Source organism: Bos javanicus, chromosome 24 (assembly GCF_032452875.1).
Source record: "Bos javanicus breed banteng chromosome 24, ARS-OSU_banteng_1.0, whole genome shotgun sequence".
NCBI lineage: Eukaryota > Metazoa > Chordata > Mammalia > Artiodactyla > Bovidae > Bos > Bos javanicus.
The window spans coordinates 15,860,629-15,873,021 of record NC_083891.1 but is presented as its reverse complement, the minus strand read 5'-3'; positions in this window follow the sequence as shown (position 1 = coordinate 15,873,021).

The following is a 12,393-nucleotide window of genomic DNA, read 5'->3' as shown; positions in this document are numbered from 1 at the left end:
GTGGGAGACAAACACACATTACAGTAAACTAGCTTATCATGGAGTTTTCTTATAAAAGAGTTTTGAAACATAGTTGTTTTACTATGTTTGTTAGTTTTAAGCATACAGCAGAGTGATCCAGTTTTTATGTATTTGAGTATAGTTTCCCATTTTATACAGTAGGTAGCTCTTTGTTGGTTTTCTATTTTATATATAGCAGGTATCGTGGAGATTTGAGAGCTACAATCTCTTGGGCAGGGCTCAGGCCCCCCCTCTCCCAGGTTTTTTCACCCAGAGCTTTCAGCAGAGAATACTATCAGCTTCACCAACATGCTATTTGGTGGTGCCCCAGGAATTGTAAATCAGGGTCATCATACCCATGTACATAGCAAGTGTTAAATAAATACTTGTTAAATGATAACATTTGAGGTTAGCAAAGCCTTATGCTATAGAACAGGACAAATATCATTATATGGAAATAGATTTTATAGAGAAATGGATATTGGTAAATTATCTTAAGAACTTTTCTGGTTAAAAAATGCATTTTACTTGAATAATAATAAGATATGAAATTGCCGGAGGAATGCTCTTAATGAATTAGGATCCACATACTCTACTCAATTAAATTATAGAAAAAGGCATGTTGAACATAATGAAGCATCATCTAATTAGAAGGTTCAAAAAGGTTTTTGAAAATCAGGGCTATCATGGAACCTTTTGCCTTAGGATACTGTCATCACAAGTGTCCTTTCTGCCCAAAATGATCATTAGTTTTTTCCCTAATTGCAGAGATGTGGGTATGTTAGACATTTCTTTCCTGTTCTCTCAAACAGAAGCAGAATTTCTTTTCATTTTCTTTATTCTTTGCTTGCTTGTGCAATGTAAGTGAGCATTGATACTATGTGTTCTTATCACATTTGTGCAATCTTATACTGTTTATCTATCTAGGCTTTGGTCATTTTTTTCTTTCTTTCAATTTTTTTTTTTGGGTCACACCCTGCAGCTTATGGGGTCTTAGTTCCCCAACCAGGAATCTAAAGTGCTCTTGGCATTGAAAGCGTGGAGTCCTGTCCACTGGATTCTTCAGGGAATTCCTTTTGGTTCATTTCTTACATATGACTGCTACCTTTTGAGAGTCCAGTCTCCACTGAATCCACTTTTATCTTGTTTTCTTATTATTTTGCCACTCCATTCACTGAGCCCAGGCTGACCACAGTGGTGTGGAAACCTATTTGTATGGACTTGCAGATAGAGGGGTGTGGAGCTGTTGTGCTGCTGCCACAGAGATATCAACTCTGAGTGGCCAAGAGAAGTCACGGATCACACATTATGTATTATTAGACAACATATATGTAACTAACAGCCTTGTGTAAGATATGGCCCTTAGCCTTGGAAGAAACAGATACAAGTGTATACATTCTGAATATGTACTCTCTAATCTGTCAATATAACTGACAAGTGAAATAATTGCCAAACTGTCTGGATAAATCTGTACTCTGAGCACTTCAGCCTCTGATTTTAACAGTACTTCATGGGAAGTCAACCTATAATCAAAAACTTAATCAATGAATAGAAGAACAGAAAATGTCAATATTTCTGACATGAGGAGGAGTATGTCACACCACTGAGCCAGGTTACTCTCCATCACAGGTGAATTTAGATGAACATTTCTAGTTAGCCCCTCCTTTACCTAAGACTCTAGTGCTGACTGTTTCTTTCTTTCATTCTCTCTCTCTCTCTTTATTTTTTTTTGGCTGAATTAATCTGCATCTGTCTGTTATTCTGGCCATACTAGCTCTGGACTCATTCCAGTTCTTTAATATGTCTGTGCATTGATTATGCTTCCCAGGTAACTCCAAAAGTAAAGAATTCACATGCAATTTGGGAGATCTGTGTTCGATCCCTGGGTAGGGAAAATCCCCTGGAGAAAGGAATGGCAACCCACTCTAGTATTCTTGCCTGGAGAATTCCATGGGTAGAGGAGTCTGATGGACTACAAGCCTACAGTCTATGGGACCGAAAAGACCTGTACATGACTGAGCAACTAACATACATATTGATTGTGCTCATGTACTTATTTCATAGCTTAGGACCTGGAGACCAATCTTACTTCCCTTGTTTTAAGTTCTTGGGGCAGCCAAATATTGCTGCAATAATGTACTGATTTTTGTTTGGGAACTAAAAGCAGCACAGAAAGATGTATTAATAAATTCAGTATTTTCTTTAAAAACAGAAGTTACTACAATAGAACTGACATAGTTAAATTACCAAAAAGATATTCATTTACAAATACAAGTCCAACCACAAAGTAGAGGAGCACTGAGGTGAAATTTAACTAATTTAAATTTTCAGTTCAGTTCAGTCGTTCAATTGTGTCCATTTCTTTGTGAACCCTTGGACTGCAGCATGCCGGGCTTCCCTGTCCATCACCAACTCCTGGAGTTTACACAAACTCATCTCCATTGAGTCGGTGATTCCATACAACCATTTCATCCTCTGCTGTCCCCTTATCCTCCCACCTTCAATCTTTCTCAGCATCAGGGTCTTTTCCAAGGAGTCAGCTCTTCACATCAGGTGGCCAAAGTATTGGAGTTTCAGCTTCAACATCAGTCCTTCCAAGGAATATTCAGGACTGATTTCCTTCAGGATGGACTGATTGGATCTCCTTACAGTCCAAGGGACACTCAAGAGTCTTCTCCAACACCACAGTTCAAAAGCATCAATTTTTTGGCACTCAGCTTTCTTTATAGTCCAACTCTCACGTCCATATATGACTACTGGAAAAACCATAGCCTTGACTAGACAGACCTTTTTTTGTAAAGTAATGTCTCTGCTTTGTAATATGCTGTCTAGGTTGGTCATAACTTCTTCCAAGAAGCAAGTGTCTTTTAATTTCATGGCTGCTGTCACCATCTGCAGTGATTTTGGAGCCAAAAAAACAAAGTCTGCTATTGTTTCCATTGTTTCCCCATCTATTTGCCATGAAGTGATGGGACTGGATGTCATGATCTTAGTTTTCCAAATGTTGAGCTTTAAGCCAACTTTTTCACTCTCCTCTTTCACTTTCATCAAGAGGCTCTTTATCTCTTCACTTTCTGCCATAAGGCTGGTGTCATGTGCATATCTGAGGTTATTGATATTTCTCCCAGCAATCTTGATTCCCACTTGTGCTTCTTCCAGCCCAGCGTTTCTCATGATGTACTCTGCATATAAATTAGATAAAAAGGGTGACAATATATAGCCTCGATGTCCTCCTTTTCCTATTTGGAGCCAGTCTGTTGTTTCATGTCCAGTTCTAAGTGTTACTTCCTGACCTGTATACAGGTTTCTCAAGAGGCACGTCAGGTGGTCTGGTATTCCCATCTCTTTCAGAATTTTCCACAGTTTGTTGTGATCCACATAGTCAAAGGCTTTGGCATAGTCAATGAAGCAGAAATAAATGCTTTTCTGGAACTCTCTTGCTTTTTCAGTGATCCAGCAGATGTTGGCAATTTGATCTCTGGTTCTTCTGCCTTTTCTAAATCCAACTTGAACATCTGGAAGTTCACTGTCCATGTATTGTTGAAGCCTGGCTTGAAGAATTTTGAGCATTACTTTTCTAGCATGTGAAATAAGTGCAATTGTGCAGTAGTTTGAGCATTCTTTGGCATTGCCTTCCTTTGGAGTTGGAATGAAAACTGCCCTTTTCCAGTCCTGTGGCCATTACTGAGTTTTCCAAGTTTGCTGGCATATTGAGTGCAGCACTTTCACAGCATCATCTTTTAGGATTTGTAAGAGCTCAGCTGGAATTCCATCATAGTGATGCTTCCTAAGCATTTAAATATGATCGTATTACAATTCTATTAATATCAAAATGTATACAATTGGGATGTTTATTTATTTGTATGCTTGTTTTTATCTCACATGTGGGCTCTTTCTCGCTCTGATAATTTAAAAAATTTTTAATTACAGCTCTTTGGTACACAGAAAAGTTTTGCTTTTTTTAACTAATGTTCTTGCGGCTGGTGAGTTTCAGAGCTCCTAACTCCTTTTCTGAAATGTTCTTTCTTTGGCGACATTTCTTGTGTGAAACCTCGAGACGTTCTATTACTCTTTCCTCCAAGGGTCCTTAACTCTTTGCCTATAACAAATCACATCTTTCCTACAATAAACAAACATACAAATAAATACATGAATAAATAAATAAAATCCCTTTCTTCATTCTATCTTAGTCATTCAAAAGTCTATTAAATACACCAGAAAAGGATTTTAAAATATATGTGGGAAAATAATTGTGATATAAACATGTATTTCTATTCAAATGCCTACAGAAATTGAGAGCAAAGATTCACCAATTACTTTGGTTTTAAGATTTTGGATTATGTTTAATGCTCTCTTTCTATTGTTTCTACATTTTCAGAATGTTTACTGTGAATACACCCTTTTTATATATCAGAACAAATAGGTATTCTTTCTTTTTTTTTTTTTTACCATTACTTATATAAATATGTGAATGTGCATGTGCTTGTGTCTCTGTGTGCAGAAGGTAGTGGGAACAGAGGAAAAGAGTAACCCACTCCCTATTAGTTCAGATTCATCTACATAACTTCTTAAAGGTAACAACTTCCACGAAGTGCTGATCTGAGGATATGAGGAAGGACAGTGACGTGTGGTCCTCTACAAGAATGTTGCTACCAAGAATCTTTGAAAGCTGGAGAAATGTATATTCTACTATGTTCTTTTCTCTCAGGCTATCAATTTATTTTTCCCTGTGGATGTTCATTATATTTTTCCAAACATAAAAAAAAATACTAAATTATATTTGTAATATATGACATATTTCTAGTATCATTAACCCCTTATCATAAGATTACATTTTTGCAATGCGTGCTTTTAAGTAATTTGCTGCATTCTTAAGTATGACAATATTATGTCTTAGAGTTAAGACGGGTTTTTTTACTTCTCCAAAAATGCATGTTTAGTTTTATGATAAAAATCAGTATAAAACTAAAATTTACTGCATGCAGTCTAAAGTGTAGACATGAATAGCTTCAATATGCATGTATCAACATATATATACATTATTTAATATTTATATGGATAAACACAACCATATTTCATTTCTTAATTAAGGAATACTCTTAAAAATAGACTGTACTCTTAAAAATAGAGTGGTTGTGGTTTCCAAAATGAAAGAATTCACAGTATAACAAAAATAGAAGCAAAATGACACACTATTGGGAATTAGACCTGTCTTGGAAAAATCAAGAACTATATAATGTAAATATGTCTTCTGAATGATATGTCCAGTGAGTGTCCTTCATATAGCTATAATCCTTCAGTGAAGCATATTTTGTTCTCCCATTCCAAATTTAAAAAGTTAAAATAATAATAATATAGCTCATAATTTTTACCACAGCAGTTTTCATAACTAAGCTTTCCAGGTTGTTTCTGCTAAATTATTTGCTTTTGAGCCTGTTTGATCAACAATTTTGATGGATTATGTCTTGTCTGAACGAAGGGATGATGTACACTGTAATACTGCATTGCCATTTTATGTGCTTCTTAGGGTAATGTTAGAACTCAGCACAGAATCTGGTCAGGTCTGATCACACGAGTTAAATAAGAGAAAACTGACGTAATAAATGTCTTCAAAGTTTAGACTCTTTGAGTTCAAATTCTTGCTCTACCCATTGCTAGTTATATAATCCTGGTTCTATTATTTAGATCCTCTAAGCTTCAGTTAATTTTTCTATAAAGTGAAAATAATAACACCAACTTTATATGGTTATTGTAAGGATCAGATGGCATAATTTGTTTAAACTGCAAGACATATGACCTGGTATAGAAAAACACCCCAAATATTTGTATTTTGGTTGGTAATATGGTGTAGTTTTCTGTATCTGGAAGTCAATCTGTCATTGCATAGAGGCAAGATACTGTTTTGAAGTGAATATTTAAGAGTTAAAAATCTCAAAATGATCCCATCTGTTAGAGTCAAGTGATATATTACAATCCGATTGACTTACAACTATTTTCTTAAAATTTGAATTTGTAAAATTTGGTTGTGAACCAACCAAACTACTGAATATTAGGAAAAAAGCTTTCAAAAAATGGAGTAAAAATGGCTTTAGGTAGAATTCTTGCCTTACTGATAAGCAAAAGGCTGGCCCCCATGATAGTAACTTCATGGTGTGACCTTATTTACCCTGAATATTAAACATTGTGTTGGGATATGCATTTCGCTTAAATCTGAACATCTTTCCCTTCTCAGTAAGCATACACATCTCAGGGGTATTATTATTTGCTAGTGTACTGCAATAACTTGTGGCCAGAATTCATAAGGGACGGTACAGAAGCTTCTTTCCTCTTGACATTAACTTTTATTCAGAGTCTATCATGTGTAGGACTCAGCACCTATTTTTTCCACATGCCCTTTATGGAAATTCACTACTACCCTGAGGTACATGTATTGTGTATTTCCTTTGCTTTGGACCCCTCCTGCTCAACTGGTCCTGGCAGTGAAAGTCCCATACAGGTGTTGAGATGATCATTGGAACTGAAACTTGATGTTCACTCATCACTGCCCTGTAGGCAGTGACAGCTTCAGTCTTTTATCTGCCAGTTTATTCTTCCTTCTCACAGACACAAGCAGATTAACATATCCCCAAGGGGCCAATGTCTTTAGTTGCTGAAGCCACTCAATACTTATTATCTGACAATATTTGAAAGTGAGACTTATTTATTTATTTCCAAATGCTACCTGCTAGGATATCTTCATGAGATACATGTGTCATTTTTGAGGGGGGCCCTGGGGGGACAAAACCTCCCAGCTTTTCAGGTTGCCTGAAGCTGTCAAGACTCACCAAGTATAATTTTGTGGTGGCCCTTCTTCCACTTTAGACTCCAAGTTCAGACCCAGTTTACACTCTAAAAGTAATGTGAACTATAAGGAATGATATGGCAGTGGTTGGGGATGGTCACTGGGGAACTCTAACAATGTGAAAATTTTGGTTCTAAATGATATAAGGTGTCTGTCTACACAGACTTAAATCTCAAGATAATTATCCTTCTTCATTTCTTTGTGACAGAGTCTTGGCCTCAGCAGCAGAGCGTGTCATTCTAGTAACTTCTGCCACTTCGTTGTGGTGATTGTGAATTGATGCTTGGCACTGATAAGGTCTAATTTCCCAGTGGACTTTGGGAAGGGGCTGACATGGTATGGATCACTATTCCTGCACACATGGGCTATTTATATCATTGCCCTCTCTGTTCAAGGAGGACACTACAGGTAGCAATTACTATCTGTGTGTTGTGTTTGTCTGAAAATTCAGATATGTGTTTTTGTTATTCTCTTTTCTTTTATACTAGGAATAATATCATGTTATTATTGAACAACAATGAGGCCTGATTGGCAAGAAATCTGAACTAAAGAAGGATAATAAACTGGCAAGTGAAAATCAGATCTGCAGCTCTAGAGCATCTTTGGTTTACAAAGCATTCTCGTTTGATTTGGATGATACCCCTTTGAGGTATATAAGAAATAAGATGCTGTCATCAGTTCTATATTTCAAAAGAAGAAATTGAAGATTAGAGAACTTTGGTCACCTTCTACGGAGATGTGATGGAACCTAAATACAGAGCCAGCATTTTCTTATTCCTACATTCATGGGCCAAACCATACTGCCATCAGAGGTCTCGTAGTTCTGTGAGAGGATGGAAGATGTGTAGAAATTGAAATCTATGCATTATAGGTACAAGAACAGAAATATGGGGATGGCATAGTAGAAGAAGCAAAGAAGGAGAAAATTTCAATTGAAAGTGAAGCAGGTGGTATCAAGGAAGATTCAAATAACTAAATACTCATTTGGATATTTCCTTGCTCTAAAAGAGAACATTGGCATTTGACAAGCTTCATAAAACTATATTCCAACATAAAAAATTGTTCTGGTTAAGGACCAATGGAAAAGCTGTATTTAACATTATTGTAATAAACTTTGTGAAAGCTTTCCTATAATGATTGAATGTAATTGTTGCAATAGATTGTGAGGCATTATGATGGATTCTAACAAAAATGAGAATCTGCATATTCATTATGACTTTCAAGAATGATGCATTGTTCAACTACAAAGAAATAGGGCAGTCAATTGAAAGAAGATTGTCAGGCAACATTATAGACATCCATGGCTTAGGAGTTTGATATAAACAATGAAGAAGCACTTTACAGCAGAGGAGTGCATAGTCTGGGCTGGTGAATGTAAGCCCCATTTCTAAGTCTAAAGCATGTACCTCCCCAGGGAAAAGCACTTAAGATCCATAGATTTTTAAAACAGAGAGGTAGGAAATATTCCCACAGCCTCTCAGGTCAAACACATCTGTAGCAAGTGAGTAAGAAATAAGTACTATATAGTGTATGGCAGAGGGAATGCTCCATGGTATGTGGCATCCTGGATAGGAGGGGAGTTTGGGGGGAAATGGATACATGTCCATATATGGTTGAGTCCCTTCACTGTTCTCCAGACACTGTCACAACATTGTTAATCAGCATAATTAATTATGTTAGATTGTCCTTTGACAATTGTCATATCAACAAGCATTTTAAAAGTATCAAATTTGGTGAATTTGAAGATAAAAAGTAACATTTTGGCATTTGGCTTTATTATTTCAAGAAAGGTAAAAATACAGCTGAAACATATACACACACACAAGGATTTGTGCAGTATATGGAGAATGTGCTGTGATAGATCAAACATGTCAAAAGTGGTTTGAGAAGTGTCATGCTGGAGATTTCTCACTATTTGATTGATGCTACATGGTCAGGTAAACCAGTTGAAGCTGATAGCAATTAAATTGAGAACAATCAAAATCATATCAAACAGAATATAGCTGAAAGACTCAAAATATCCAAATTAAGAGTTGAAAATCATTTGTACCAGCTTGGTTATGTTAATTGCTGTGATGTTTGGATTCCACTGAAGTTAAGTGGGAAAAGAAAAAGAAACCAACCTTCTTGACTGTATTTCCATATGTGATTTTCTACTTAAACTTAATTAAATGTTCCATTTTTAAAGCAAATTGTAACTGATGATGAAAAATGAATACTGTACAATAAAGTTGAATGGAAGAGATCATGGGTCAAGCAAAAGAAGCCACCACCACCACATCAAGGGCCGGTCTTCATCCAAAGAAGGTGCTGTTGTGTATATTATGGGATTGGAAGGGAGTCCTCTATTATGAGCTCTTTATGAAAAACCAAATGATTAATTCCAAGAAGTATCATTCTGAAGTAGATCAACTGAAAGCAGCAATCAATGAAAAACATCTGGGATTAGTCAACAGAAGGTGCATAACCTTTCATCAGGATACTACAAGACAGCATGTTCCTTTGATGACTAGGAAAAAACTGTTTCAGTCTGTCTGGGAAGTTTTGATACATCCGTCTTATTCACCAGACATTGCACCTTTGAATTTCCATTTATTTTGGTCTTTACAAAATTCTCTTAGTGAAAATAATTCAATTTCCTGGAAGACTGTGAAAAATACCTGGAACAGTTCTTTGCTCAAAAAGATAAAAAGTTTTGGGATGATGAAACTATGAAGTTGCCTGGAAAATGGCAGAAGGTAGTGGAACAGAATGGTGAATACATTGTTCCATAAAGTTCTTGGTGAAAAATATGCCTTTTATTTTTATTTAAAAACTGAAGGAATGTATTGGATAGCCCAATATTTATATCAGGAGGTTCTCATCTCTGTGTGTTGAGTGACTACTGAACTGAAATAGAGGGTATGACCAGGTGGTAGGGCCACAGGACTTAGAAATGATTGATGGAGTATTTAGGAATCAAAGTGACACCCTAGGATTTTTTAACGTGATATATGTATTATTATAACCAATGAAAATTAGATTACTAACTTCTGAGTGAAGGCCTGATAGAAGGAGTTTGCAAAATATCTAAAAGCTGATCACAAACCGGGCACTTCTTCATGGGGTTACATACTTGAGATGTATATAATCCCTTCAAAATCAGTGGTATTTCCCCAAACCAAATTCATTAGCCTCCGTCCTCAAACTGGTCTATTTTTCTGAGCTTTCCATTTACTCAAGTTCCTCTGTTTCCCAGTTATCTAATCTCACATGCTCAAAACATGCTTGTTTCTCTCAATCTTCAGGAGACTTGTATGGTGGTTCTACCTCCATAATATGGTTTGCATCTAAACCCCTCTGTTCTACTCCAGCAGTCACTTCCCTTCCCTCAGATCCGTCAGAACCCCAGAGGTCTTCAGCTTCGAGACTACAGCAGTCTTTTCACAGAAAGACATGCCTCATGGACTACAGTCATCACCCTTGATGTGAACCGATATACATTAACCTGCTCAACATGAAAACACTGATTGCTTTATTTCTGTAAAAACAGCAACAGCAACAACACAGAAAAAAAAATCACAGCAACTAAAAACTAATATTTCTATTGATGGCTGGATAGAATTGAATCTCTCATGCTAGAGCTTAGAAATTTCTGAAAACCAATCTCAAGTATCCTAGTTTCATTTTTCAATGTAGTTTTCATGTACCTTAGATCACAGAACACTTCTCTGACCTTCACTTGGCCTTCATTCTTATACTGTTTCCTCACTATAGAATATCTTTAGTCTCAACCATCATTTAGGCCAATAAAACATAGTGAATGCTCAAATCAAAGGCTATCTATTAAAAGTGGCATTGGCAAGTGGGGGAGTTATTTTCAGGTTGAATGCATTGTTTAATATATGTTAAGAGTTTGAATTCTGACCCTGCTACTCCCTAGCTTTGTGATCTTGGACAAGTCACTTTACTTCTCTGTATCTATTTATACCACCCAACCATAAAATGAAGATAATGAAAGTTCCTTCCTCATAGAACTGGTGTGAAGACTAAATTAATTGATATATGTCAATTTTTTTAGAACAATGTGCAAAGAAAGCACTATTTTAGCATAGCTATTATTGTAGAACTGGAGCACTTCCAGAAAAGCCTCTGGGACATCTCATGAACAATTATTCTTTTTTTTTTTTTTTCCCCCAGTACTATGCTCTTCTTCACAGATGTCAGTGAAAGTGTGAAACTGGGATTAAAATGATGTATATGGGCATTGCAATTGCCATGTGAAATTTTGAATTTTTGTCTTTTGAAACTAATCCATGAACTCTAGTTCTCCCAACTCATTTTCATATTTTGGATGTGAGTAAGTGATAAGATTTGACTTATTCTTCTTGATTCATCCATCATTCAATTATTTACTAAACATGTACTTCATACTATATTAGTTTCCTATTGCTGCTAAAGCATATTACCACAAACTTAGATGCTTAAAATAACAAATTCATAGTTCTACATTCTGGAGATCAGAAGTATGAAATGGGTCTCATATAACTAAAATTAAGGTGTCAACAGAACCACATTATTTCCTGGAGGCTCTAGGAAGAAATTTATTCCCTTTTCCAGGGTCTTCAGTGCAGTTCAGTTCAGTTCAGTTGCTCAGTCATGTACGACTCTTTGCGACCCCATGAATCACAGCACGCCAGGCCTCCCTGTCCATCACCAACTCCTGGAGTTCACCCAAACTCATGTGCATAGAGTCTATCTATGTTTCTTGGTTCATGGAAAGCCAAAACCAGCAATAGCTAGCTAGTTTTTTTCACATTCTTCACTCTGACACAGAGACTTCTGCCTTGCTCTTCATTTACATTTTGTATATTATATTGGACCCATTAAAGATATTCTTCCTATTTTAAGGTCAGCTGATTAGCAACACTTATTTCATCTGCAACCTTAATTTCACTTTTCCACAAACATAGCACTTTCGGAGGTTTGAGAGGTTAGGATGGTGGACATTTGGGGGTACAATTATTCTCCTACCATATGAAATTATCAGAAATCATGTATTTTTAATGAGTAAAAAATTGGAAGACAATGCTTCTGTTGCTGCTGCTGCTAAGTCACTTCAGTCATGTCCACCTCTGTGTGACCCCATAGACAGCAGCCCACCCAGCTCCCCCGTCCCTGGGATTCTCCAGGCAAGAACACTGGAGTGGGTTGCCATTTCCTTCTCTAATGCATGAAAGTGAAAAGTGAAAGTGAAGTCACTCAATCCTGTCTGACTCTTAGCGACTCCATGGACTGCAGCCTACCAGGCTCCTCCATCCATGGGATTCTCCAGACAAGAGTACTTGAATGGGGTGCCATTGCCTTCTCCATGGAAGACAATCCATTGTGCAATTACATTCTAAATTGGAAGAAAGCTGAAGAATTGGGTGAAAACCATCACCATTTACAGGATATCTCTCTCTTCTTAACAGATTTTAGTTCCTTTCTTGTCCTGAATGATTTTGTAGATTTTGATTTTAATGATTTTTATTTGAGGGTACCTGACATTGTGTACCCTCAACAAGTAAATA